The sequence below is a fragment of the Pinus tabuliformis genome, chromosome 3_2, assembly GCF_031772625.1.
Source record: "Pinus tabuliformis cultivar Carrire ecotype Pingquan chromosome 3_2, CPIR1, whole genome shotgun sequence".
In the NCBI taxonomy this organism is placed as follows: domain Eukaryota; kingdom Viridiplantae; phylum Streptophyta; class Pinopsida; order Pinales; family Pinaceae; genus Pinus; species Pinus tabuliformis.
In genome coordinates, this window is record NC_142302.1 from 84,032,887 (window position 1) to 84,060,643 (window position 27,757).

The window sequence follows — 27,757 nt, forward strand, 5'->3', positions numbered from 1 at the left end:
TATACATGAACTTTTCACCAGGGATCTTACACATGAAATCTTGGAGAAGGCTTAGGTTGAGATTTCACTTAGAAGCACTAGGAACCAAGGGGATTGAGTAATGGTGTCTGTTGTCATTCTTGTGCATTTGGTCTTTTGGTTGTTGTTGTGCTTTATTTTGTTTTGTTTGCTTCTTGTGCATGGCCATGCCACTTTGTTTAGAGTTTCATATTTCTATTGGTTTTCATGTTTTTCTTCTTGTTTTCATTTTTCTTTCCTTTTATGTTTTGATTATTAGGAATTGGTGGGGAAGCAGGAAGTTAGTGGAGCTCAAGGAGATTTGTATCGTACCTAACATGTGATCTAAGGCCTCGCTGAAACTCAGTGAATGTATAAGGGAAGTTGAAGGCAAGAGTATGCATAGATTTTAGGCGTCATATACCATCACTACGTTGGGAATGATTTTTATCAATGTTGTGCATGGTATGCATAGATAAAGGGTGTTCTCTTAACCTTGACCTTAGGATATCTAGTAATTATGTTATGATAATGACTATGTTGATACTTATATATGTATGTATGTATGTATGTCATTGTCTGACAGGATCATGATTGTCTAATGAGGAATCAAGTGGGAAGACTAGTCTTGACAAATATATGAGATCAATATCATGTCGATATGAATTAATATTATGTTATTATAGTATGTTTATGTTATGGACATGCTAGCCCGAGGGATACATTAGCTAAATGAAAGTAGTGTGGTCTGCGGCATGCTAGGATAAGCATGGATAAGACACTTCAAGCAAGGTTGCTTGGTGGAGGCATTGTGGTACTATTATTGTGCATATGTTGTATATGTTGTACATGTTACATATGTGATGTTGTGCACATGCGGTGTTATCTATCTATATATATATATCTATATATATATATATATATATATATATATATATATATATATAGTCTATGTACATGTTGTTTATGCAATGTGCATGTACAACGTGGTACATATATTGTTGTGGGAATGTTGCATATGCAATGTTGGGTATAGATGGTGCTATGTACATGTTGGATGTGCAGTTTTGTGTACATATCATACTGTGTGCATGATGGATATGCGACATTGTGTGCATATGGTGTTGTGCACATGTTGGATATGCAGTGTTGCGTAAAAATGATTTTCTGTACATGTTGGATATGAAGTAATCACAATTGTATAAGTGGTGATGTGTGCATGTGGTGGTGTACATGCTATACAAGTGATGTTGTGTGTAGGTGGTGTCATGTAGATGTTGTGCATGTGGCAATGTGTACATTTGGTGATGTGTACATGTCGTGCAAGTGGTATTGTGTACACGTTGTACAGGTGGTGTGGTGTACATGTGGTGTTGTTTACACATTATGTAGGTGGTGTTGTGTGCATGTGATGTCATGCACATGTCATGTAGGTGGTGCTCTGTATAGGTGATACTGTGTACATGTTGTACATATGGTACTAGTGTACATGTGGTATTATGTGCATGTCCTACATGTTGTGTTGGGGACATGTGGTATTATGTATATGCATTGTGTAGTTGTGGTATTGTGACATGTGTATTCCTTATGTTGTAATTTGTGTATGTATATGTATTGTGTTATACTTTGAATGTTGGTGTATGTATTGTGTGGTGGTGTACAATGGATGTAGGCGTATGTATTGTGTTGTGTTGTACACTGGTTCTAGGTGTATGTGTTGTATGTCAGGTGTAGGTGCATATGTTTCATGGGGTTGTATGTCGTGTGTGATGCACACTATGTATATGTGCACATGGTTGAGTAGGATGCACTGGGTGTTTATCATATGTGGCAACTTATCTGGTGCATGTACAAAATAAGGACAAGGTAGAATATAAGGATTGATTTAAGGATAAGTATCAATATTTTATTTCAGTTTTATTATGCATGTGATTTATGATTTTCATTTATGTTGATTACATGTGATCTATGATTTTTGTTTATAATGGTTACATGTGACTTATGATTTTTATCTATGATGGTTGTGTTTTGAGCTAACCTAATGAGATATGTTTATACATGATGATTTGATCAAAGATGTTAGTTTGAAGTTTTTTGAGAGGAAGAGAACATGTTTGCAAGTGTACCTTATTGACGAGCTTCCAATGAGGTTTAATGTGAGTTTATTTCAATTTATTTTATATCAAATGGAAGTTATGTGCTTGGTACAAGTAGCATGGAAATTCCCATTTGGGTAGTTGAAGTTGACTCTAAGAATTAGTAGCAGCAGTGAAATAAATTGTTACAAGAAACAGTATGTTGGTAAAGCATTCAGGAGCAGGACCATTGTGGGAAACTAGTACCCAATAGTTTCCATTGATTTCCATGAGTATGCTATGACCGGTATGATGATTTTAACCTAGGGATATGCCTTGAATTTTGTATATCTGATATGAGGAAGCCTTGCCAAGGGATGGATTGCCTGGGATGGGGATTCCAACCGAAATTGGAAAGTGTGTGACTGCATGGAAGGGGGTGACTAGATTTCCCAAGGGACTATGTAGTAGAGAAGGGAAGGTCGAGGATGGATTTGTTTAGGTCATTAGCATTGCGAGATGGAATCAGATGCACATTGTGAGTGCACCCTTGAACAATGAGTCGGTAACTATTCATTGAGAGAATAAGTGGTGTAAGATTATAATGCTAGACATTGGATGCAGTTTAACTATGGTAGTAGATTTTGCACTTCCTAGGAAGGAGGTGAATCTTGGTATTACTTTGAGGGTGGAGGTCTGAGCCTCTGGATTCCCTTGTTGTGGATGCATGCATCATATCCTTTTATGTGTAGGTTGAGAAAATGTGCATATGTGTATATGTGTATATCATTGTAAATACTATATGAAGCTAGATTTATAAATCTCCATAAGCAGTACGATTATTTGTTGGGTGAAGAAAATGTGCATGAGTATATGTTGTTGTTATTATAAATACCATAATAAGTTATGTTATAAATCTCTAGTAAATGTTATGTCTGTTATGTTTTAACATACGGTCATATTAAATGCTACAATGAGCTATGTTATAAAGGTCCATGGGAAGTATGTTTTGCTTTCAGCAGTCTTGTTGGTTATAGGTGTCATTGAACATTGGGGACAGTGTTTCCCCAAGGGGGAGGAATCTGTAATAGCCATGGTTAAAAATCCATGTAAAAAATATAAGACCATGGTTGATGGGACACATATTCCAATCTTAATGTTGGACAAGGCATCCTAGTGTGGGTGTTCATTTCAGTTAATATGCCTGAGGAAATTGGCAAAAGGAATGGCTAAGGCTTTGGAAAGGAATGAGGCATTTATTTGCATTTTATTTATGAAAATAATGAAAATCAAGAGAAAAGGAAAGTCAAAGGTAATAGGTTGCATGTGAGGAGGAAAATGAAGAAAAATAATGAAAAATGAAGAAAATATAGCCCTCATTAGTAAAATGTATTTTGAGGATCAGTGGGAAGGCTTGGTCAATTTAACGTTTTGTCAGTTCAGTTTTGGAGCTCTCCCATTACTCTCTCTCTCTCACTCTTGGACACAGAGTTTTCTTGGAGAACTCTTGGAGGGTGTGGCATAGTTGGATTTTTGGAGAAAGGAGGAAAAGGAAGAGCAGGAAAGTGGAAGAGGACATCGAGATCAATAACTACAATAGGTTTTTCTTGCAGGTACTGAGTTGCATGTATGCTTTCCTCACTAGTTTTGGCATGGATGGCATATGCATGTGGTTTATTGGTTATGGTCTATCACTGGGATGGTGGATTTCCTAGACTGACATTAGATTTGTCTAGCCTTTCCATTTCCTGGATAGTGATGGTGATTGTGGATTTATTTCTTTTTTTTTTATTTTGATTGATTCTCATGTTTCCTTAGCTTGGGTTGAGTTAGTAGTTCCTAGACCCTTATTTTGAAAAATGCTCTGGAGCCCTCTAACAGAATAGGTTGAGTTACTTGACCGATAGCCTTGGTTAGAAAAATTCTCTAAAGGCCCTAGAGGGGTAGGAGCTACAAGCCCTAGAGCCTTGGTTGGGAAAATGCTCCAGAGTCGGGTATAAGTTGTGGGTTGAGTTACTAGTCCTAGAGCCTTCGTTGGAACAAATGATATGGAGCACTCAAAGGATTGGATAGAGACCAATTTGATGATGGTTTTGTGATGTCTGACCATGAGGTGGAATCATTATATGATGAGTTGAGGTGGTTGTCCTTTGGAAGCCCTGGATGGTTTTGGATTGATGTGTTGTATGAGATCCCACATTCATGCTTTGAATATGGCATGGAGGTGAATGGGTGAAGAGAGATTTGGCTTAGCCATTCTATGTTTGGATGGAACGTGGTAGTCCCATTCCGGGATTGGCTTTTGCATCATTAAGAAGAGGATATTTATCCCTTTTGTCTCATGGGTATTATATTGGCTTATATCTAGATTATATGGTTGTGATTTCCTTGATATTTTTGTTGTTATTATGTTTTTTATGTATATGGTTTATGACAATATCTATGTATGGCTTTCATCATGTTTTTACTTGTATATTAATGAAAAATGTATCTATGGCCTAATATATGAAACTACAACTAAACTAATAAGGAAACAATGTCTCATAGCGAATCTCAGATAAGTATGATGCCCCTATGCTTAGATATGTCATTTACACTTATAGATTGCATTGATACCAAATGTTTGAAAAAATGTTAGCCCTAATTCAAGATGGTTAGGCCTAGTCTTGGATTTCATTTTTGGTTTAATTGTCTTGTCATCATGTGTTTAATGGATTATGTAAGTTAGAGCAAGTTTTTGGCAGTGGCCGAAATTATGGGCTTCAAAAGTACCTTAAATTCCACAAACTCTAGCATAGGTCTACTGGAAATAGTCCCTAGAAGTAGGCATGTAGGCTTTTGGGAGCATCCAAAGGTCTATGGATGCTGGCATGCTCATAGCATGGGAGAGTCTAGTGTTTTAACAGCTTAAAATCTTAGTGGGACTAAGAGGATGGTTAGCAAAAAGGTTGGGATGGTTCCTACGAGTCCTATTGTTGATGTTGAAGGTCTATGTGGTGTGTTTCCATTGGTTCCACTTCCTTAACATGACTTATAAGGTCAAATCATATCATAGTAGCCTATTGTTACATGTTTACCCCGCTTAACCGGTTACTTAGGTAGATGTGGGAGGAAGGTGTTACACATTTCTTGTTCCATATTTGCCAACATGTCTAGTACAATCAACACCTTGTTAACTGGATCACTTCAACTAATGCGAGTATTAAAACTACACCCATACAATGCCTCAAACAGACTCATCTTCAAATATTCCTAATACCCATTGTTGTAAGCGAATTAAACTAGTGGAGGATACCCTTCCCACTTCCGCTACTGATGCATCACATACAACGTCAACATACCCTCCAAAATCCTGTTGACCCTCTTTGTTTGTCCATTTCTATACCGGTGATAAGTTGTGTTAAAGGCTAACTCTGTACACAAACCTACAAATAACTCTTTCTAGAATCTAGAAGTGAACTTGGCATTCGTTTATGAAACAATCTTCCTTGGTACATCATGCAACCTCACTGCATCTCTAATGAAGACCTGTGCTACATCATTAGCTGAATATGTACACTTTAATGGAATGAAGTGTGTTACCTTTTTCAACTTGCCAACCATGACCATGATAGAATCATGTTCTCTAGATGTCTTTGAAATACCTATAATGAAACCTATGGAAATGAACTCCCATTTCCACTCTATAATCAAAATTGACTGCAGTATTCTACCTAAATGATTACATTATACCTTTACCAATTGACAATCCAATAATCTAGCTACAAACAATGCCACTTCCCTCTTTAGATTCAGCTAATAATAAAACTTCTTCAATATTGTCAATGTCTTCTGATATGCTTGGTGACCTGAATAAGTCTTAGCATGAAATTCTCTCAAGATAATCTTCTTGAGCTCACTATGGTCTGGCACATATATCATGTCCCTAAAGCTAACCAAGCCATCTGTTGTGAGATGATAGTCCACATCCTAGTCATTTGTACCCTGTTGTAACCTGTGCATGAGCTCCATATACCTTTCATCCTATTTTCTTTCCTACAAGATATGATCCTACAAATCTATCCCATAAGTACTCACAACTGCTAAATGTTCGACATGTTCTTCCTCGTTCCAGAATATACCAATATATCATCAATTTATACAATATTAAACTTGTCTAGATAAGGACACAACACATTATTCATCAAGCACGTAAAAGTAACTGGAGCATTAGTAAAACCAAATGGAACCAGAAAAAACTCATAATGCACATACTTGGTCTAGAAAGAAGTGTTCTATATGTCCTCTTCTTTATTCTGTATCTAATGAAATCCTCATCTCAGATCAATCTTCAAGAGCAATGTTTCTCCCTTCAACTGATCAAATAAATCCTTAATCCTCGGTAATAGAAACTTTTTCTTGATGGTCACCTTGTTCAACTACCTGTAATCAATTCATAACCTGAGATTACCATGCTTCTTCTTCACAAAAAGCATTGGTGCACCCTAAGACAACATGCTTGGCCTGTTGTATCCCTTGTCAATTATTTCTTTTAACTGCAACTTCAACTCTACTAACTCTAGTGTGCTCATCCTATAAGGTTCCTTTGATGTTGGCACTACCCCTAGTACCAACTCAATAGATCGGTCTACTTCCATGTGAGGAGGAAACTCTCAAATCTATGCTAGAAACACATCTTGAAACTATTGTAGAAATGGGTACCTTTTCAAGACATCCACATCCTAAACTTCCTTACCTTTGTCACTGGAAATATGCACTACAAATAACACACACCCTTTCCTGCGACTGCGGTTTGCCTACATAGTTGTCACCATTCTAACTAATGTTGCCTTCTTCTTACCGTACAAGGATCTTTGTTTGCCATTGGCACCTAGGAACTCAATAGACTTGTCAAAACAATCCATTTTGGTCCTATGAAGATACAACCAATCCATACCCAACAACATATTGTATCATACCAATGTAAATTCATTCAAATGTGCTAAGGTAGGCATACCATTCAACTCAAATGCATAAGTTATTCCCCAATGTTGAACTCTCTTCTTTGTAGATATAGCAAAATGCACTAACCAATATGTGCATGCGCTTCTTTATTCAAACCAAACTTATCGACCTGGTCAGGATTAGAATAACTATAATTAGATCAAGGGTAAATCAAAATAGAAACAGCTTGATCACAAGACTTACCTTCCATCTCAATAATAGATGCCTAGTGATATGCCTGCCTATTCTCCAATGCTGCTTAATTTTGTGGAATACTTTGTCCAACATCTCCCGCTATCTATGCCTCATGATCACTATAAATTTGTGGTCTACCACTGTGATGTGGAGAATATCTCCTACAATTATCTCCTCCACAAGTCCAACATTACAAGGGCTTCCAACCATCACCCCTATTCTACTCCTCGGACCGAAATCCATGTCCTCTATCATATGCATTGAACTTGTTATGCAGGGATGCATTCTCTTTATTACTTGTATATTGAGGTCTTGTTAGCTTATTGTTCCATTTTCCTTTATTATTTGCATTCCCTTTCCATCCCGACTTAGTCTCATATCTACACTTTGGTTGCTCAAAGCAATGCTTTAGCTTTCAGATGGCCTCCACCAGATATCTATGCTCATCAAACTCAATCTTGTCCTTGAATGCTACTAACAACCCACTAATGAATTGCTGGATCTTGGCCTTATCCTCCTTCATGTAAGGAATATATCTTAACGGATCCAAGAATCTTCTAGTGTACTCCTAATTGGTCATAGATCCCATCTCTAGTGCATAAAGTTCTATTGCCCTATCCTCATAATATCTCTCTAATAGATACTTCTTCCTAAATAGTCTCCTGCACTCACTCCAAATAAACTCCCTTTCATGAGTATCTCTGACATTATTTACATCTTCCCACCAAATATCCACTTTACCTTTAAGACTGAATGTAACTATTCTAGCCTTCATTTTTTTGAGTAATCATGCAATCTGAAGAACTTATTCATGCCAATAAACCATGCTTTTGTATCCTATTACTTATTCATTTCCCCATCAAATGTAGGTGGTTTTGATTTATTTAACACATCTAGCGAATATACCCTGTCACTCCCCTTGTAAGGATGATAATGATGATGATAATGATACCTTCCTCAAGTAGAACTAGAGTAAATTCCATGTCCACTACCTCATCTATCAGGTGTATCAAAGAATATTCCATATCTAACTATGTAATATCTATATAACATGTGCCTACCATGTGACCTGCTACCATATGCTCCATTAGTCCTTTCCTCATGTCCATGATTTATTTTAAGGTGTCCTTGTTTCTACAAGTTTGACGAGCTCTAAAGAATCACCGCATCATCCTCTGCTTGTTTCTATTTTTCCCTAGCAAGTCTCTCTTGTGATTGAATGATTCATTCATTATCTTCTGTACAAATCCTTATTGATCCATTCAAACTTCTCAAAGTGTCTATTATGTTAGGAGAGTATCCCTCACTCTGTTTCTCATCCGATCTATAGTGAGAATCTTGTGAGTTGTATTCTACCATCTTGCTAGTCATCTTTGATCTTTTCCTACAAGATATATCATGTGAGCTAAACCAAATCTTAAACAAATAAACATACCACAGTTTAGTTCAAGGGATGATATCTCATCTGCAAGACCAACGAGATTATCACAATACATATATAAACATTATCATATCCACATTTAATCATCATTTAAACCATTATCCAGTCATCAGTGCTTGACCATACCAACCACATACCATGACCTCATGCACGACAACTACAACCATGTGAATGTATGCACAACAATATTATCATGATGACCACATCATACACAAAAAATACATATACCACAAGCATACGCAAAAAATACATACATAGCAAGTACTATGACCACCATCATTCATACACAAAAAGTACATATACCACAATCATAGAGAACACATATGAAATCAACATGTATACAGAACCGACAGACATCACCCATCTAGTCCAAGGGCTGAACCATGATATGGTATCAGTTTGTAACACCCTCCTCCCACATTTACCCAAGTTAACTCGTCTGCTAGGGTAAATGTTATATACCTAGGGCGGATAATATGGGGTACAGGCATATGGCTTGTGGAGCGTTCTCCTTCCTTAAGGAGTGAATGTATGGTGTTGCCCTACCTTAAGGGTTTGATAAATAAAGAATCATTTCAATCATCTTATTCTTGGGTTTATTTGCATTATATTTGATTTTCATATCAGATCTATAGTATTTCTGGGTTAGATCTACAACAAATGGTATCGGAGCACTTTCTTGGGCAAACCGTGGAGATTTTTTTTTTATTTTTTGCAGGGATTTTTGGGTGGCGAATTTGCAGATCAGATCTGTACATTTTGGTTCAAGATCTATAGAATCTAATTGCAGATCTGTATTCCTTGTGAAAAAATAGCCGATTTCAAAAAAAAAATCGGTTGAATCGGAGTCCGGATGAAGGAGATATCGCTGATCTAAAAATCAGTGGGGTTGCAGAGAATTTTTAGGGCCAGCGAATTTGTGGCGCAGATCTGGACGTCCTTGTGCCAGATCTGTAAGATCTAATTGTAGATCTGGAATCCTTGTGACAAAACACCTGATTTCAAAAAAAAAATCAGGCGAATCGGAGTCCGGATGAGGAAGATATCGCTGATTTAAAATCAGCTCTTTTTTCAGAAATTTTGGGTGACGGCGGGAAAGTTGCAGCGCAGATCTGGAATTCTAGTGCCTGGATCAAAATTTCTATCACATGGGCAGATGCAGAATGATGGTTCCATTTCTAAAAACAAGTCATAATAAGGATTCTGAGCAATATTGACGAAACTGTGATAATTTCAATTTTTCGCCAATATTTTTGTGATGGCGGGCCTAGATCGCTTTGAACAGGAAGAATCTTTTTTGCATCGTCTCGTTAAGCTCCGACAAACTGGTACAGTGGAGGAATATATTACCGCTTTTGAAGCCTTAGCCTTCCGCACTAGGGGTCTCACAGATGCATTCTTCAAGGAATGTTTTATCAACGGTCTTAAAGAAGCCATCAAAGCTCAAGTTCTACTTCACCACCCTCCCACGTGGAAGGAGGCTTGCCAGTTAGCTCGTCGGGTCACATTGCCTAGCAAAGATTTTATTTTTACAGAAAAGAAGGAAACTATGGAACCTAAAGGGTTATTTCCTACTGGTATATCCTTATTGCAGATTCATGGATTGATTCAGAAAGAGAAGATCATTGTTTCTATCAATCCTAGTTGTCAACATAATTTTATCAGTGTTAATTTGGCACAAAAATTGCAAGTCCCAGTAAAGCAAATTGAACATACACAGGTTGATGATAAGGATGTTCAAATCTATAAGGATTTGAAGCTTTCTATGGATAAGTATGTGTTTCATGGTGATTTTTATGCTTCAGATATGAATAACATGGATGTTGTTTTGGGATACCCTTGGATGGAATTAGTGGGTACTACCAATATTAATGTGCAGAAGAAATTCCTGAAGCTCTGGTATAAAAAGAAGAAAATTACATTACAGGATATTTCCATTAACAAGCAGGTAGAGTCCAAGGAGGCTGAAGCAGAAGATGTTCAAGGGACTGACACGTCAGATGATGAGCCTTTGATGATCAACAATCAAACACAAACAGAGGCTACAGGTGATGATACATCAGAGGAGGGCTCAGTAGTTGAAGTCATATTGAAAAAGAAGACACCACAACAGGCACCACAGCAGGGTGAAGTCAAGCAAAAGCCATCGTGGGTTAAAACTTCAACATATCATCACCCACATCACCCCGCAAGACAACCATCATGGAAACCAAGTAGTCACATGATGGATAGAAAGGAGAGATGATCCACCCACTACACATCAACACAGAAGAGCTGCCACGGTCAACTTCCATCTCAAGCGAGCGAGGCACCAGCGAGATCGAGGGTTCACCTTTCTCTTGGATGGCTAGATGCACGTGCATGGTACCAGTGGACTACTCTTTTGAGTAGATCTTATTATTTGTGTTCTTCCCATGTTTCGGGGACAAAACATGCTTAGGGGGGTGGAATGTTATATACCTAGGGGGGATAATATGGGATACCAAGGGTGGTACCCAAGGTAATAATGTAATAATGGGATGTGCCATACTAATAAATAAGGTGGTTAACCCATGTCATGTAAGGGACCACAAGTAGTTAATAATAATGTAATGGGCCCATGGTATTAGTTGATGGTATGAGGGAACCATGGTAATGATGCATGGTATTGTATGTATGAGGCCTATATAAAGGCTAGAGACTCCATATGAAAAGGAAGAGAAGTATTATTGTATGAACAAGCATATGGCTTGTGGAGTGCTCTCCTTCCTTAAGGAGTGAATGTATGGTGTTGCCCTATACCAATTGTTGTAGCTCTACACAAGAATATATGATAATAGAAATAAACCCAAGAAAGAACAAGATCAAAATAGATAAAAATGATTCTTTATTGATTAAGCCCTTATGGTAGGGCAACACCATACATTCACTCCTTAAGGAAGGAGAGCACTCCACAAGCCATATGCTTGCTCATACAATAATACTTCTCTTCCTCTTCATATGGAGTCTCTAGCCTTTATATAGGCCTCATACATACAATACCATGCATCATTACCATGGTTACCTCATACCATCAACTAATACCATGGGTCCATTACATTATTATTAACTACTTGTGGTCCCTTACATGACATGGGTTAACCACCTTATTTATTACTATGGTCCATCCAATTATTACATTATTACCTTGGGTACCACCCTTGGTACCCCATATTATCCCCCCTAGGTATATAACAGTAAACATGTGACTAGAGGATACTATTATCTGATTCAACTCCCGATCTATAGTTAAGGAAGTGGAACTGACAAAACACAATCAATCTTAACTTCTACACATGTTAGAGTACCTTTAGAATCCAACCAACCTTTCTAGGTGACCAACCCCTAAGGTAACTTGACATTTTAGTGACTCAAAGCCTCAATTTATCCCATGACATGGAAATTCATGTGACTAGGGCCCTCCATTCACTCCCACAACAAGGACATGCCAACGTCTAGGGACTTTCTCAACTAGTTCTATGCGAGTTCCATAGATTTAGTGCCACTTTTTTAAGGCCACAGTTCAGGCCACTGCCCATAACTCTATGAAACTTCCAGGAGTGATAAATAACATAGAAGAAAAGGTACAAGTGTAAACATTTTATCAATTAAATGATTGGATTCATACTAGCCATGACATGCATTTCGTCAAACATGTCACAAATATGCATTCTACAGGTCATACCAACAAATATGAGGATACGGGTCTCATACTTATCTTAGAATAATGAAGAAGCACTGATTTCTTATCGCAATAGCTACATTATCATATATTAGGTCATATATTCATTGTCCATTTTTGTGCTAATCAAACATGATGTGACCCATAAATCAAGTCTATCATAAAACATACTGAAAACTAACATGTAACTAACATAAATAACAAGGATATAAAAGACATAAAAACCGAATATGAACAAGTATATTTACCCATAAAATACAGGAGAAAATAAGCTCTTATTAACGCATTAAAAATGCAACCAAGTCTGGGAATTCCACGTACCATATGACCATATATTAGCTTAACCAAATATTTCTTTTAGTCAATCCCCCCTGCGCCATATTCCAAGCATGAATGTGGGATCTGATGGAAAATTTTCAACAAAAGAGAACCAAGGCCTCTAGAGGCCAAACCACCTGAACCCTCAACCAGTGATTCCAACTCACAGTCACACATCACTAACCATCACTAGATTGGTCTCTACTCAAGTTGTCCAGGGCTCCAGAGCAATTGTTCTAACCAGGGCTTCTAGGACTAGTAACTCAACCTATAATTGTTTTTAGGCTTGCAAAGTCTTTGTCCAACTAGGGATTCCAGGACTAGTAACTCAACCCACAAAAGGATTCACAAGTGTTTTTCCAACCAAGGCTTCTAGGACTAGTAACTCAACCCAAGTTGTTACAGGGTTTCCATAATGTTTGTCTGACCAAGGCTTATAGGAACTAGTAACTCAACGCACAACTATAAGGAACATGAGAATCAACTAGAGAACCAAAGGAAAGACTTCTGCAGCACCATGGCTATCCATTAAATGACAAGGCTAGGAAATTCCGTCGTCAATCCAGGAAATCCGTTGTGCCAATGATAAATCGTAACCAATAAACCTCATACATGTTCCATGCATGCCAAAACTAGCGAACAGATATACTTGCAGCTAGGTACCTGCAAGAAAAACTTGTTGTAGTTGTTGATCCTAATGTGCTATTGCATTTTGCATCTCTTCCTTTTCCTTCTTGCTCCAAATCCCAAGTATTCCACACTCCTCCAAGAGTGTTCCAAGAGGGAGAGAAAGAGAGTGGAATAGAGAGCTCCAGAAACCCACAATAATCTACAAACGGTTCCTCAAAATCATTTTTATTTATGAGGCCTCTAGTTTCTTCAATTTTACATTATTTTCCTTCATTTTCCTCCTCACATGCAACCTATGACCTTTCACCACCCTTTTCACCTATTTTCCATTATTTTCATAAATGAAATTCCAATTAACGCCTCATGCCTTCCAAAATGCTTTGTCGTTGCCTTTGCTAATTTACATAGCCATTAATTAATCACAAGTCATCCCCATCACTATGTTTTTTCCCAACATTTAGATTCGAATATGTGTCTCATGACCATGGTTATTATTTTTTCCTTTATTAACTTTATTACATGGAATTTTAACTAGTGCTGTTAAAGGGAGTTTTCTGAACATATCATAAATTCTCTCCACATACCAAAATGTGTTTCCCATTTTTTTGTTTTCACCCATTTCTTGTACTTGGATTTGGCAATACCAATATCATTTTTCATAGGTATGGGAACCTTTCCTTCCACTTGTTACAAAACGTCATTTTCATCTAATATCACTTCCAACCTGATCTCCCAAGCTACAAAACTTGATGAGTCACCCAACTTCTAAGTATCCTTGAAGTAAGAGGTAGACATATTGACCAAATCAAATAGGCTCCTTAAACTTCTTTCAAGAATGATTGTTCTTGTCTTTTGTGTCCTTAGGCTTGTCTTCACCTTGGTTCTTATACAATGTTAATTGTCCACTACTCTATGATTTAACAACTACTTTAGCCCAATTCTTAACTTCAATTAGTAATCAAATCAATCTTCCATTAATAAATAAAAATTATAGATAGAACAATAAATGCAATGTATAGTAGACGGCAATCAAGGGAAATAACAAGGGACAACAAGATTGGTCAAAGACTAAGGGAAAAAACCAAAAGCTAGAAACCCTTTCAAATTATTCTTCTTATTAGATTGTCATAAAATGTTTAGCAGAGAGAGTACAATGTTCCAATTTATCAATCAAGAGTCAAGGTCAATATTTTGACTATACAACAAAGCCAACAAAACCAACAAAACAATATTGAGGAGATTAGCCCCATAAAAAATCTTACCAAAGTCAAAGTCTCCAAAACTGATCCAAGTTTGTAGTCAATGGTAAACAATATTTAGGTGACAACCACAGGTGCATATTGAGAAATAGTGTGTTTGCAGCCATCTAGCCATAGGGAGCACCCTATCAACATATTAGTTGTAGTTAATTTTTCCTCGATGCAACATTACGACCCTAGCTTAATTTCTTCCCCTCGCATGTGTGAGCTCGTACCTTGCAATTTTAGAATTGTACGAACTAATCCAAAGAATGGAGAGTTCTAACCTCCAAGAGAAAATAAATGAATGTGTGACTGATGCATCCAAATTAGGTTGGCTTGCATTATATCTATATCCTTCCAAGGGGCTCACAATTTTTCGTTAAGGTTGACTTATACATTTGTGTACATCTGGGTTTTAACCTTAAAACTACATTTTTCCTTAACCAAACTAAATTATTCTAAAGGCTATTAGGGGTCTTTTGTAATGTGGAAGGTTTTCCAAGGAGGGAATTAATCCCTCAGTTGTCAAATTAACAAAACATATATGCATTTCTTTAGAATAGGAGCATACCTATTTTCAATTATTATTGTTAGTATATTCAAGTTGTAAGCTTAGGGTTTTGTTTAGATCTCAATTAAAGAATAATGGAAATGTGTAAATTAAATGGAGATGAAGATAAATATGAAATCAATCACGTGGAATGGCTGATAGTGGTAAATAAATGTTTGAAGACTCTTTCTAGGGAAATTTAAAATTTTACAGGTGAATCTTATGACTGCTGGACGAAAGTTGAAAACTAAAGTACATGAAATATCACATGGAAAATATTTGAAGAAATCATTTCAAATAAATGGATTAAGAATATAAATGGAGGCATTATATAAAACTAAAAAATGAAATAAATAAATGTAAAGAAGATATCAAGGAAAATGGTCATGAGCTACGAAGACACGAAACCTTAATGAAAGACTAATTAATGAGATTAAAAATTAAAATATGGTAGGAGTAATAAGGAGAATTGGGTAATGGATGATTCAATAAAAGATTCAAGAAAGAAATATGATGAAATATGTGCATTATGAAAGCATAAAGAAAAATACTACATGAATAAGAAGAAAGAAGAAAAGAGGCATTGTCAACATCAAAAAGAAACAAGGATCTTAGATGAAGAGACTACTACAAGATGTAAGATGAAATTTGCAAGAAGATTGATGAAGAAGCCATGGATAAAAATGAGTAAACTACAAAGATATTGTAGAATTGAAAGACATCGAAATTTTATAGATGAGGTCACATGAAAACTTGTAAAGGAAAAAGAAAAAATACCTAAGAAAGTCACTAGAAGATATTTGAGGAAATCGAACTACATCTAGAGGATGTTCTTGTTAAATATGATGATATCGCCACCAAGGATAGAGAAAACAAATACCTTTGAAAGAGGATAGAGGACACCATTATCTACAAAAACAAGAAATATGAAATGGGTATAAAAAGTGAAGGAAAGCCATCAAATGCAAAACTATATTAGCATCACCATTAGAAGGAAAGATTTCAAAGAAGACAAGAAGACCAATGTTAACATTTTCAAGGAAGAATTTGGAAAACCTATCAATTTTCATGGAATGTGGCATCAGTAAATTGCTATTCAACAAGATATTATGAATTCCAACAACTACTAGAAATTGGAGAGGCCATGACAACTCTACATGGAATCAACACAAATAAAATTGTGCAACAATCAACCAACAATGCTTAACGGTAAAAAAAAAATATTGTTAGACGGATCATTGTCAAGGGAAGGAAGAATGTAAGGATATAAAGAAGTTGTATTATTTTGTTTTGTCATAAGTAACACCCTTAATTGAAAATATTTGAGGACAAAGTATTTCGTAGGAAATGTAGACATATATGGGGTCAAATGTACATGTAATGTGTATTAGGATGGACATACTAAGAAAGGGGCCACATGTAGATATCATATGATTATTGTTGAGAGCATATGATTTGAATGTTTGAATGTATTTGAGCATTTGAAAAGAGGTTATTTTATTCTTAATAAATTTTATATAGCTTATATATCTTATCTATTTTGGAGTTACTAATCTCTTTTATCTCAAAACTTCATAAATTAAACTTTCAAAAACATAATAATAATAATAAAGACAAAAAAGGAAAAAAATACATAGAAAGATATCTATAAAAAAATTATATTCACAACGAAGGTGTTCCTATGACGGGTTTTGCTAGGCAGATTCAACCAATAATTTTTTTTGGTTTTCATCCTCCTCCATCTAATAATTTTTTACCACATGTCAATTTCAATCACATGATGAGGCTATATGTTGCAAGAATCCTGTGCACGATTTTTATCAATTTTAATGCGGAAGTCAACTTTTCTCGCAAAAAAAAGGCAAAAAGCACAAGAAAGAATACAAAAGAAGAAAAATAAATTTCACTTCATTAATGATCTGGATAAATACCAATTTTAATGGGGAATAGACAGGACACAACATCCATTCTATAAGGCTGACCCCTTTCATGTATGTAAGAGGAATACATATACATAAGAAAAATCAAGCCCCTCATCTCGAATATTAACCATTGAGATCCAGATCTGCTATAAGAAGAAGCGCGTTGTAGATTTCTCTTCCTTGCGCGGAAAGAATCAAGCTCAATTTCTTAGAATCAGAGAGTTGCGGAGGAGTGTCACAACACCTTGTGAAGCTCCATATGTCCACTACCATAAATTTTTTGAAAGAGAAACATGCCAAGCACTTTAATTTTTTTGGAAATAAATCCCTTTTTTTTATTGATAATTAATGAGCGATACAAATAATAGGCCGCACAATTGCCACAATTCGTCTAGGTATAAATCCAAAATGTCTTCCCTCTACATTCTACATGGATTGATGCATCTTCATGTGTCAGGCCATGATATCAAATCCTTTTGAGGGCTTTTTTTTCTTGAAGACAAGTTGAATTTTTGTGTTTTATTGTGTATCGATGTTGTTGTCAGAAATGAGAATTACTTTGTGGATTTCTTTTGTTTTCTTTGCATGAAAGAAATAATAACACATTTAGATAATAAAACTTTTGATTATATTCATGATGATATGGACTTTCATTCAATTTTAAATGGATGGATTTAGGCATTACAAGGTCGATTAATTCACCTCTCTGTTGACTCAAACATCGACATAATCTAATTCAATTTTGCTTGGAAAAAGACTTTTTGATCTAATCAGGATATTAAATTTTTTGCAATGGTGTTTGATGTTGGGTAAGTCTTCAAGGGTTTTCCAATGGTGTTTGATGTTGCATTCATATTTTTATTTTCAGTCTGTTGATATTTTCTTTGTTGTGCAGTCTGATATCGACAATGGAGAGCTTCGCGATGGCTTATCGTTTGACATTATTCAATGGAAAGCATGAGTATGGCAAGGATTACATTGGTTTGCATTATATGTTAACTTGTAGGAAGTTTCAAGCCATTGTCAATCAAAGGACAGGGATTCTCCCCATCAACAATCCACCATATTCATCTGTCAACTATCTTTGAAGTGTTAATTTTTGCAACTACAATCATATTCCACCTTAGACAACGCAAATGACTGATATGATGATTGCATTAGATTTTTATTTTCAAGAGGACCACAATGGACCTAAAGATCACCTTATCTAGATAAGCAGAATTTGAGTTTGGATTTATTTTATTCATAAGTGTATTATGGAATGGGCCAGACCTACCACATGCCTAACTACATAGTTAGTGTAAAAACCCAAGTGGACCCTCATTAAAGCCTATAAATATAAGATACCTCAAGCTCATTTGGACACAATGATAAATCCATCTTCTCTTCTCTTATTGTCTTGGTTCGCATAGGTCTGTCGAGGAAAGCTCCACGAAGGATTTGAAATCTCACGTTGAACCTCGCACTTATCTAGGGCTTTCTAGTTCCTAGATGTTGGCACAAAACAAGCAATTTTAGTCCTTAGATGCTAGAACATAAGCTTATGAGAGCGCCTAGAGACCCATAGACGCTAGCACAAAATATTATGAGAGTGTCTAGGGTTTTAGAGGTAGATCTGAAGGTATCGGTCCTCAAACGTTCGCACAAAGTGGTCCTAAGAGCGTTGAGGTTGTCCCGGACGCATGCATAGCAACTGGAAGAGAGATTCCAAGGGTTTTGGAGTATATCTAATGAGTTTAACCTTGGATGCATGCACAAAATGGTTTGGGAGCGTTTGAGCTACCATAGAAAATGGCATACAATTCAAAGAGAGTGTCCAAATCTACAATAAATGCTCGCACAACTCCTCTTGCCTACATTGATGACTCAAAGATGAGGTTTCATTATTTAGAAGACTCCACACAGAGTTCACCAGTGTCTAACACATTGATCGTAGTACCCAGTAGTTGTCTATAGTCAATGACAAGATATTACAATCATCAGAATCAGGTTTTTTTTTCAAGCATGATTAGAATTGTTTCATGGATATCATAGTTGTTTTGTTCCATAGATAAAGTTATGGATCAATGTACTCTCTTTTTATGAATCATTTGATGATGATATAAGAAGAATAGTATTTGCAAGGGCTTTCACCATTGTGGGTTTTTCCCTCGTTTCAGACCATGTCATTATGTGTTTGCATTCTTTTCTTCTACTATTCGTTTATATTCCACTCTAGTGCTAATGATGATGTTGTTATTTCTACACAATCACATATGTTGATGAATAATGGTGTAGATCTCAATAATGTAGTAATGATATGAGCTGAAATCAATGTATTAATGAATAAATGCAGTTATAAAATCAAAGAATAATATATCCCTATGAAAAATTAACATCGTATCAGATATGGGCTCAAGAAAATCCATGGAGATCAACTCAATGATGACACCTTTGATGAAATAAATAAGAGGATGGTGGAGACCTAAAAGAATTATAGGGTTTGAGGAAAAGCCCATGTATCTTGATTATTAAGTGCTGATGGATTTTATGAGGTTAGGAGTGGAGATGAAACCCTGAATTGTGGAAACAATATGAGAGATGAAACCTAGATGGGTAATCCCTAGCAGGCATGGTTGGATAACTAAAGGGAATATTGGTATAAGGACCATGGACATTGATGGCTCTTGAAGATTGGTTCATGAGGGAGATGATCACCTTTCACTGAATATAAGTATTTATTGACTTATGATGCCTCTTACTTTTGTTTAGATTTATGGATCTCATGATTCTGTTTATTTTTTGTACTTCCTGCATATATATTTGAGTATATGGATGATTCTAACCTCCTCGATGAGATGTGATGAGTAGATCCTTCTTGATGATCATTTGCAATGCAGGAAAGAAAAGTTGAATCTGGAAAGAAGTAAAGAGGCATCTGACGAAAAGGTGATAAGCAATACAAGCTTCCCATGAGAAGGTGAACAGATATTCGAATACCGCAAGGTATGCATGGTATGTTGTATTTCAGCAATAATATTGATGGCTATGGAAGCCCTAAGGTATGATGAGAATGTCTCTTTATTTTATTTCTCATACATGCATATGAAAGAAACTTGGGTCCATGTTTGCTATGATGAAATGATGCACTTGGTGTTGAAAATTTTGATCTACTTGAATTCTATGAGACTATCTAATGTTGATACATTGACACACTTGATCATTGGATGACATACATTTGTTGGAAATATTGATCCTATAAAGAAGGATAACACCTTTACTCTAGCAAATGATACTCTTGAAACTTGTCATGATGGATTTCATATAGAAAAATAGCTCGTTCATACTACTGGTAATGCTTGAGATAAGCATGATGAAAGCATATGGAAAGAGAGATTCTCACTCTCATTGTTTTGGTAAAGTTTTATTGAATGACCTTACTTGATCTTATTGATCATGATAAGCATGAAAACCTTGATGTTAAAGGTATCAATATGAGATTGATATTCTATATCTCTTACCTACCGTGGTCATGTCTTGATGAAATATGGTAAAGTTGAATGCCCTAACTTGATGGAGTGACTTGATAGAAACTGTTCATAATATCAGAGATATGATGCATTAATATGCTTCTTGGAGTCTAACCTTTGATGAAAGATTGATGTCATGGTGCTAATAACCATGATAGATATATGTTAATGACATATAACAAATATACTATTTCATGACTCTAGTAGAGATAGGATGATGACATGAATGAAGATGAATGAAGTAGATCCCTAATCAGAGGGAGAATCTCTTCTCAAGACTCATGCTCATATTACTATTTTCATTATGTGTTGTTAAGTATGATTTATGTGCATATGATAGTATTGATATGCAGTAGAGTCTCATATTTGAAACCCGTACAAAAATTATGGTTTCAACTACAGACGCAGTCACGGATCTGGGAGATCTCATCCCTAGAAGCACGCATGCTAAGGCCCAGAGAGTGTCCAAGCATCTAAATCTCCTCCCATGATAACTTGGAGGGAGAGTCTAGGGGTTTGACTACAATTAACCATCATTTGATGCTTTATGAAGCTGTATGAACTCTAAATGAAGGTGTCTGTCACATATTCTGCCTTTATAATATGATTTCTGATGTTGTTGGGTTAAATTGTTGATGACATAAAAATGAAGTATTGTGCATGAATGATCACCTCGAAGATGTTAGTTCCACATATGTGTTGTAGATAGCAAGATCTACAATTAGGAAAATATTGAATGTCTTCCATAACAAGAACATGTAGACTGAACATGTATTTTCACGTGACTAGGAAATACATATAGATATGTCACTATGTTTGTGCTACAAGAGGTTGGCATGATTTCATTGATTAATATAGATGAACAATGTTTTGTCATAATTACTGACAATAACTTTAAATTGATGATTGAGACATGCTTTGACTATAGATCTTTCTACGATAAAAAAATTTGGACTTGACCTAATGTCCAATGATGTGATTTGATGATTGTTGATTTTCCCTAATGTCTATGCTATGTGAGCATAATGACATATATGGGTATTTAGAAAAATGATTTTGTATTGGCCTCCTTGTTCCTAGCTCAATGGTTGAGGTACTCATAGTTGTGATCCAGCATGAAATCCAAACCTACATGAATCATCGTTGGTGTATGCATTTACACTTACTGACAGAAATGAATTGTATTATGATTATGAGAATGAATTTAGAAGTTCGGATTGATAATACATGGTTGATGACAACTTGTTAGCATAATAATAAATGAAGTCATGAGTTGATATGAGCTCTCCCCTTCACCCGGATAAAAGTATTGATATTCTGATATTGATGGTTTTGATAATGGCTGTGATCTGACTTCTAAACTTTGATAAGCTTACTTTGTTGATGTGATGCTATAACATTGATTTATGTAAGGCTGATTATGCTCGCTTTGTAAGGAATTATGTTTATATCATTGCATGAAGAAAGATCCTCTATCCAAATATGTCTATATTTGATTGTAATTTGATGAAGTAAGGATGATGAGTTCGAAGGTATGCTTTGATTTTGATTATGGTTTTGGTTTTATATCCTGATGGTCTACTCTTAATAGGTGATGAACCTCTAATTATCTAAATGAGAGGGAAATGGCTTATAAAGCTCGAAATGATGTATCATAGCATGATTAATAGATTTATCGAATGTGGAAAATAAATTCTATATCCCAAAGCTATTGGAAAATGTTTTTGAATAATGAAAGTGAAAATCCTTGGATACTCCGATTTGAGTTTCAAAGATGTTGTTGAACTTGACATGGCATCCGACTATTTATTAAAGAATTGGTGATCCATTTTGAACATCCATATGTATATGTATGATGTTCACAGAACCTACATAAATTCATGACTGAGTTGCTTCATTCACATAGTGTTGCAACCAAACCTGATTTGAAATATCTACATGAGGTGTTCCATTTTTTAGGATGATATATTTCTCCTATGATATGTGACTAGATCAATGTATTGCTGATATTTGAGATTATCGTTGTTAAGCACATTTGGATGTTGCTTTAATATCTACCATGATATCTTGGATGACAGGTCCATAGCATGACTGAGGTTGAACATGATGTTGCTCACATGGCTAGCTGTGTGGCAGGATGAAGAAGCTCCTTTGAGAGCTTTGTGAGGATAATCTGGATATGACATGGATACATGGTGGTCTAATTAGTAAGAAGTGCCATATTTATAATTGTGACCGAGATACACTCATATATTGAGATAGTGAAACTGTTCGAAACAAGCTCAGGCTTGTGGTTGGCACCTACTTGAGAGGGAGGATGATTATGGTATCCTTTTTTGATTTATATGATTATTTATATTATGACATGGTATTTTATTTGATGCAATGTATGAATAAGAAACAACTTCTATCGAGACAAGAAAATACCAGATTTGAGTATGATGAGAGAAGCATTGATTGAGGACATTGAGCCAAATCTTCCACCCTATCTAACCTCCAAGGGTGAGGAATTGAGATGGAGACTGTTGGGGTTGATGGAACTCTAGAAAATAGGGTATGACCCCTATCTGTTACTCATAGGGTTGAAGATGTTGCCCCCATACCTTCATAGGGTTAGAGAATATTGCTTCCTTGTTCGGTCATTGCAGATTGTACCCTTGTTGGCATCATTCCTACTAGCACGTCGGCTTGCCAGGAATACCAATCCTCATTTGGTCAATGAGTTGAGGGTGTACTTGGGGTGTACAACCCAAGTTGATTATGATGCAAGTGTTCTACCACATGAATATTGAGGGTCATCGATGGGAAGATCATTAGGGAATAGGATTGGTTGAGATAACCCTACGTGATTCCAGGTTCAGATTGAGCTCCCTGATTAGATCCTATGGTCGAGATGCGCTCCCCCTATGTGTTTGGATATCCTATTGCTTAATATGGGGTTGTAGATGTATAGCTCCCGCATGAGATTCTGGGTCGAGATGTGTTCCCCGATGTGGTTCTAGGTTGAGATGTGCTCTGTGATGATATGATCTCTGATGATGATTGATGATGATGCGAGTAGTAGTCCACTGATAGAGATTTCAGATAGTATATTTATGGATAGAGGGTGGTGGTTTGAGCTCCCCTCTAGTAACAAATTCGTCTTCTTCTAGATTTGGGAATGTTTAACATATGAGTAGGAACAATCAAGAGGTAAGTAGGAATAAACAAAGGATAGATCGTGATGTACATAGATTTTTTGTGATGATGAGACACTTCAGATGGACATGACATGATGACTACATGAAAAAGATGATATGTGATGATACTTGAAGATTCTAGAATGGCATATTGATCGATGGACAGATATTGGTAGGTGGAATTCTCCCTAGTTGATAGGGAGTGTTAATTTTTGCAACTACGGTCAAATTCCACCTTGGATGGCTCAAATGACCAATATGATGATTGCGTTAGATTTCTCTTTTTGGGATGACCATAATCGACCTAAAGATCACCTTATTAGGACAAGCAAAAGTTGAGTTTTGAATTATTTTATTCATACATGTATTAAGGAATGGGTCGGCCCTAACCACATGTGTAATTTCTTAGGTTAGCCTCAACCCCAAGTGGGCCTTCATGAGAACCTATAAATAGAAGAGACCTTGATATCAATTGGATACATTGATTAAGCCATCTTCTCTTCTCTTACTGTCTTGGTTCACACAGCTCTATCGGAGGAAAATTCGCACAAGGGTTCGAAATGTGAGGGTTGAAGCTCACACTGATTTACAACTTTCTAGTTCATGGACACTGGCACATAACTAGGCATTTTAGTCCCTTGACGCTAACATATAAGATTATGACAGCTTCTAGAGACCCATAAACGTTGGCACAAAATCTTATGAGAGCATCGAGGGTTTCAAAGGCATATATGAAGGTACTAGTCCACGGGGGATGGGACAGAGTGGTCCTGAGAGTGTCAAGGTCATCCTAAACATATGCATAGCAATTCGAAGAGAGCGCATGAGGGTTTTGGAGCAGATTTGATGAGTTTGACCCGAGACACATGTACAAAATGGTCTCAGAGCATCGAGGCTGCTATAGATGCTCGCATACAGTTCACAAAGAGAGTCCAGATCTACTATAGATGTTCCCACAACTCTTCATGCCTATCGATGAGATTTTAGTACTCCGAAAATTCTGCACACTGTTCAAAAACAGTGATAGTAGTACCCAATGGTAGTTGTCTACAGTGAGTGACAACATATTACAATAATCAGAATCAGGGTTTTGTTTTCAAGCATGATTAAAATTCTTTCATGGATATCATAGTTGTTTTGTTTTATAGATAAAGTTATGGATCATTGTACTCTCTTTTGCTGAATCATTTGATGACAATGTAAGAAGAAGAAGATTTGCAACAATTTTCTCTATAGTGGGTTTTTCGTTGGTCTCAGACTAATCTTAGTGTTTTTATGTGTGTGCATGTTTTTCTTCTACTATTCCTTTATATTCCGCTACATTGATGATGATAATGTTGGTATTTCTACATAATTACATATGAATAATGATGTAGATCTGAACAATGTAATAATGATATGAAGTGAACTTAATATATTAATGAAAAAATGTAATTATAAAAGCAAAGAATAATGTAGAAGTATGGAGAAATAAGAGGAAGATTACTCAAATTTAAGCCATCTCAAGTGATGGCATCCAAATATTGCCCGTCTACTCTTCGAAATAATGGCCACAATCTCGCGAGGACTTTCATGCTCGTCACAGTATAACCTCTCACATTGGTCGCATCATTTGGCCAGCAATTCCCTGTAATTCATCGATCGAGGAGTTGTCATAATTTGCATTGCATGTCTCCTTTTCCCATTTTTTTCATATTCCTCTGCTCTTCTCTTTGTTGGCGTTGTTGTTCATCGATTCACTCATTTCCATCCCTTGTCGACTAATACTTCTTCTTTACGCGCGTAGAGAGTTCGGTTGGCGTATGCCATGGCCAAGAGTGTTGTCGCATATGTCATTCCCTGTAAAACCAGAAAGAAGATGCAGGCAATAACAACGCGTTCTCTTCTCCTTACAATGCATTCTCTTCTCCTTTTTCCTGTCTAGAGACAAATGGGATATGTAGTTTTCCAAACTGGAGACTAGGTAATAGCTGAGGGGGGAGGGAGTTGTTGTTGAGGCTAGTGATGATACAGTGTCATATAGTGCAGTTGTTGCTGGTGCTTGCTACGAATATTTTTCTATGTGATTGGGTCATTTTCGTCCTCTATCATTTTTCTCCTATCCAAGATTCCGGAGTCGGTTTGGTTAAGTCATAGGAGAATTACCATCTGGAGGTTTTCACTGTTTTAAAAGGGCTTTACAGATATTGCTATTTTAATTTCTGAGAGTCTCCTCTGCATTGACAGTGGGTTTTACAGGTATTGCATTTTTCACTTCTAAGAGTCTCCTCTGCATTGACCGTAAGTTTCAGCATTCTCATTATAGTCTGTTGCACTTCCTTAACCTTCATAAATACTTTCGGAGCTATTTTTTCCTCGTATAGATTTGAGATACATTCAGTATCCGAGGAGCTTCGGGTTTCTGTATTGTATACTGTCTATTCCCTTACGAAGTGGATGGTGATTTGTAATTTTGTACTGAATGAAGAATTTATGTAGTCCATGTTCAAGGCGTTCTTCCAGTGGGGGGGGGCCACTGTTTCATTGAAGATAGCCAAGGTTTCTAACTCTATTCTCGACAAGCTGCGATCTGAGGTTTTAAAATTTTTTTTTATTGTTTTTACTACTTAGATGTCGTGAAACATTTATTATGGATCCGGCATATTTCTCCCTCGAGTTTGGTGTGTTAGCTTGGTGTGTTAATTTCTATGTTGGTGTATTAATTTTAATTCTGGGTTGGTGTATTAATTTCTTCTCGGTCCGTTATATGGGTTTTGTTCAATTAATTTCCACAGTGCATCTCCCCTGTGGTTGGCTTCTAGAGGACTTTTGATTATGACGGGGGTGATGGCAGTTTTCCCATCATGGCCTACCATTTAAGATGGGGACATTTCGAACTCCTCTGTGGTTGGCTTCTAGAGGACTTTGGATTATGATGGGGTGATGGCAGTTTTCCCATCTTGGCCTACCATTTAAGATGGGGACATTTCGAAGGTCGGTTGGCATATTTTTGCAGACGATAAGGACAAGGGAATTTTTACTCCTGGATGTTATATTCTTGAAATGTCATCTCCGAATTATTCCATTATCTTTGTTTTATCATCAATTTAGCAAGTTTAGTCTTAAATGTGGATGTTATATTCCTGAATTTTCATCTTTGAATTCTTAGATAATCTAGTTCAATTGGTTAGACTGCATCTGAATCATCTCATAAGTTTCTTTGCCACGAGGGCGAGTTAGAGTAGGTTGATAATATCGTCGGGCATTTATTTTTACCATATTTTCGTTTGATATTTCTTATGCATGTAATATAATTTATAATCATTTCATTGTCATTATTTCTGGAATTGCTTTCAATGGGATGTCATCCATTAATTTCAAATAAAATGATTAGATGTTACAGATCAATTATATCAAGTAATGTATTAGGTCCGCAAAGAAGTAGATGAGTAAGGTCTGCAAGTTGAATTTGCATTGGCTTTCCCTCTTCATGGTCTCAAAATATCATCCACCCCATCTTCCAATTGAAGGATATTTCTGATAGAAATAATTACAGGAATATTATGATTGGGCGTGCCTTTGTCGAACTCTATGTTATGGGCGTGAACGTGTGGCTTTCTCAACATATAGAGAGGAACAAATTCAAAGCTATGGGGCAACCAAGTCTTAGAAGAGATTATGAAACTAGTGACCACATTTTTAGCCTGTGTGCTATTATCAAGGAAGCTGACGTCCCTCATCTAAAGTCCTGTTGCTTTGTGGATTTTCAGAAGGCTTTTGGACTCTGTTCCAAGGGAATTATCGTTCTGGAGACTACGTGAAATTGGCATCTTTGAGTGTCTCATAGTTGCTTTCATGAAATTCCATGGGATATACATTAATGGGTTAGAGCATAACCGAGCGAGTACTTCCACAAGGGAGATGTTTACGTTTTACACCATGTTTTGTTTACCTTATTCTTATTTGCAGAGGATCTGATCCTTTTAGCCTCCTCCCCTAGGGACATTCAGAGATAGCTTGATGCCCCTGCCAATGTGA

At 36.4% G+C, this 27,757-nt stretch overlaps 1 pseudogene; it reads left to right on the forward strand.

The window, feature by feature from the left end:
• Positions 1-27,757, forward strand: part of LOC149179953 (putative pectinesterase/pectinesterase inhibitor 51 pseudogene) — a 106,111-nt pseudogene that overhangs the window by 75,995 nt on the left and 2,359 nt on the right.